Raw genomic sequence first — 3,922 nt, 5'->3', positions numbered from 1 at the left:
CTCAGTTAAGTCCCTGGATCTTTTCTGTTTCATCACAGATTAGTCCCTGGACTAAAACCCTTATAACTTTTTAATAAAAAGTGATTTTTGAGTGATTCTTTTTCTGACAGTCTTATATTTTTGTCTATTTTTTATAGTATTTATTTAGAAAATTTTTGGAACAACTTTTATGCATGCGATGATTTTCACGTTAGTATACGTTTTTGCTATACCGTAGGTTCCGGAAGAGGTGACGGAGCCACGAACTTCGCCGAGCTAGACCCCGACTTCTCCGAACCAGGCAAGCATGTTTGAACCTTTGATATGATAGGTGTTTTGCATGTTTGTTTGAATGGTTGTACATGGCATATGCGCATCGGTGAGTATCTCGTTGCATGTAAGGCAACTACCCGTGTGTTCCGAAGTTACTATGATCTCTGATGAGAGATGGCCTAGTCATGTGGTGACATGAGGGGCAGTAAGGTGGTACTGTTGTAGCATGCCAGCCTTACGTCATCCGATAAATTCCGACGTTAACGTGGATGGAGTCACGTTATCGTTCTTCCGCCTTCCGTGCTACCACATGTTTTCTGCCAGAATGCGGTTTAGTAAGTTGGTAACCTCTTTCCGTGTACACACCAAATAGAGGGGCCGGGATGAGGGTTCCATGGCCCTGGATTAAAGTCAGTCATCCGGTCAGGGGGCATGGGTGTTTCCGGTTGGGACCGAGAGGGGGGCACCCCTTAGAGCGCCCGTATATAAATTTGATCCCATGCTACGCAAGGTTGTAGCCTCCCCGTCTCAAGGTTTTTCTTGAACGTTGCCGAGGGTGATTCCTGGCTGCGGAATGTTGAATGGGTGTGTACTGGTTAGATGTATTTCTTCCAAAACACCGTAAACAGAACTAGTGCCCGTGACTACTGAAATCCGTTGGCTGTGGTTAAAGTACAAACTCTACAGAGTCAAATCCTTCCGAGTCATCGTATCCGTGGTCAAGGACCGTGATCAGTGAACCCATATCTATGTCAAGTCCTCGTGGTATTTTCCCCGGTAAATAAGCTTGATTGGTATATTGGTTGAACGTTATTCCGTGGATGAACTAACCCTGTGGTTTATTTCATACCTGATTATGCCCTTGAAATGTTTTAAATTCTTGACTTGCTGAGATATCAAGTTATGAAATATAAGCCCTTTATGTGATGTCGCTCAGACGTCCGACTGTGGCACTCTTGTCATTTACTTTTCATAAAGCCCTTTATGTGATGTCGCTCAGACGTCCGACTGTGGCACTCTTGTCATTTACTTTTCATAAAGCCCTTTATGTGATGTCGCTCAGACGTCCGACTGTGGCATGTTTGTCTTTTACTTTCAATATAAGCCCTTTATGTGATGTCGCTCAGACGTCCGACTGTGGCATTTTTGTCTTTTCCTTTCAACATAAGCCCTTTATGTGATGCCGCTCAGACGTCCGACTGTGGCACGCACTGTCAGTTATTCTCCATTATAAGCCCTTTATGTGGCGTCGCCTTGACGCCCGACTGCGGCATTGTTATTCTTGTATTTTCCTCTCGAGGAGTCTTTCAGACACTCGTTTGGCCCTCAGTATTTACTTTGGGATTTCGGGAGGACTACCGCCCGACTTCTCTTTTATTTCCCACGCATCATTATCCCTATGTCTGAGTGCACTTGTTATTATGTTCATATGCATCATGTTTACATTTGTTATATCTTATGTCCGAACTGTCTTGCGAGTACTTTCATAGTACTCACCTGACTTGTTGATTTGGCCAGATGTTGACGAAGGCGATCTCATGGATGAAGAGTTTGATAGTGAGTCCGACGCCTAGAGGTATTCCAGTCAGTCCCGTGCGATCCTGGATATTGGTCACTTGTATTATATACGCTTCCGCCACCCACCATAAGTCTCCTCGAGCCTCACTCCGACGCTCGAAGAGCTGTTAGTTTTTTTTGAGTCCTGTCACCCACCCGCCGTGATATTTCCACCACCGCTTTTATCGTGAGTTAGTAGTTATGCCACCCTATCCGCCGTTATGTTTTATCGGCATGCTTGTAATAAATTGTTGAGCAGTCTCCGCTCAACCTTGTATTATATTCAGTACTCCTGGTATTTTTCTTCTGTGACCAAGATATTGTCTACCAGTGAGAAGAAATTCTTCTTTACTGGTCCGTAAAAGGGATTGGTCTCTCAATAAATATTTTTATTGGAAAACCGGTCGTGACAAGCTTGGTATCAGAGCCAGGCTGAATGTAGGAAGCCACTAGGTGCGATCGCTAATCGGTTTTTAGCGTTTTAGCGTTCCTTCAGCATTTTTGCAAATGTAGCTATTTTCTGTTGGTCATCATAAATTTATGACATGACTACTCAGAATTTTTGCCTACTTTTGTAGATGGCTGGCAGCAACTGCGAGACTCGGGTGTTCACTAACGTGCCCGAGGGGTTTGTCAAACTCCTCGTCTCCATCACCAAGCTCGCGATCGGGCCAGCGACTCGTCCGGAGTTCACGCTTTATCAGCACAAGCTCAGCGACGACGTGTCTATGCACCAGGCCGTGGTGCAATTCAAGGGAGGACGTTCTGCATCTCGCCACTTCCGTTTTGTGGGAAGGGCCATGCCTACGGAGAGGCATGCCATGCAGATGGCTGCCCGTGAGGCGATAGCTCGCCTTCGGGACATTCTTCCTATGATGAAGACTCGTCGCTACCGCTACCTCCCATGCCATGTGCCATATGCTTGTCACTATGCATTCACCTGCCCTAGGGGGGAGAGAGATGAAGCCATCGAGATGGTTGTTGAGTACCTCAAGGCTCTAGAGGAATCTTTCGACAACCTCGTGGTCGATCTTGTGGCTGCCCGCATGGACTTAGTTCGGGGCGGTCCTGCCAGCAGGAAGGAGCTTCTCCACATGGCACCGCCTCTGACATTCGTCTCGTCCTTAGCATCTTATGCACCGGCCATTTTGGCCACTGCTCGCCGTCTGCCTACCACTGAGGAGTTCGACCGAGTCATCGCCCCTACTCCAGTCAGAGCTGCACCGCCTGCCGCACCCGCACTACCGCCTGTCGCTCCCGCACCATCACCGCAGCGCAGTGCTATGCGTCTGGAGCCTGCTAGAGAGGAGGTGGAAGTTGAGTCTCCTGCACCGCTGAGTCTTGCCCTCGGCAAGGGAAAAGACATCGTCACCATCTCCGACTGAGAGCGCCGAATAGCCACGCGTTATGTCTGCATGTATGTTATGTTTTATCTGTACGTTTGTTTGTAGTAAGTTGTGTTCGCTGCATCCCAGAGGAGTGGGCTAGTCTAAATAACATGTCAGGATTGTGTACGCGCATCCTGAGTGCTGTATCGTATGTTTGCGTTTCGCGTGTAAGATGTGTACTAAGCAGCTCCTCTCCATTCGAAATCACTTATGTTTTCTCGAAAAATCTTGAGGTCTTTTAAATTTTTTCCTTTGCAAGATTTTCCGTGTACCACACAACTCTTCTCATGAGTTTTGCTAAATAATACCCCAGAGTGGAAAATGTCTCGTCCGTGGACTCGTTCCATGCCCAATCATCCAGAAGAAGTTTATGGAACACAGACCGGCAACAACTTCACTCGGGGACAGTCTAGTCAACAGGACAACGAAGCGGCCTTATCTCAAGTATGCCGCCAGTTCGAACAAAGCCAACAGCAATACCAAGAGATGATGAATCACGTCATCAATATGGGAAACCACCGTGAGCCCTATCAACCACACTCCAAGTTGTCTGAATTACAGAAGACTCGCCCCCCAACGTTTTCTCACACCGATAGGCCACTTGAAGCCGATGATTGGCTTCGTGACATCGAAAGGAAGCTGATTATTGCTCAGTGTTCAGATCATGAGAAGGTGCTTTATGCACCACACTACCTTACTGGAGCAGCTGCAGCATGGTGGGAAAA

This window comes from Aegilops tauschii, chromosome 7 (assembly GCF_002575655.3).
Source record: "Aegilops tauschii subsp. strangulata cultivar AL8/78 chromosome 7, Aet v6.0, whole genome shotgun sequence".
In the NCBI taxonomy this organism is placed as follows: domain Eukaryota; kingdom Viridiplantae; phylum Streptophyta; class Magnoliopsida; order Poales; family Poaceae; genus Aegilops; species Aegilops tauschii.
This window is presented reverse-complemented; position numbering follows the sequence as displayed.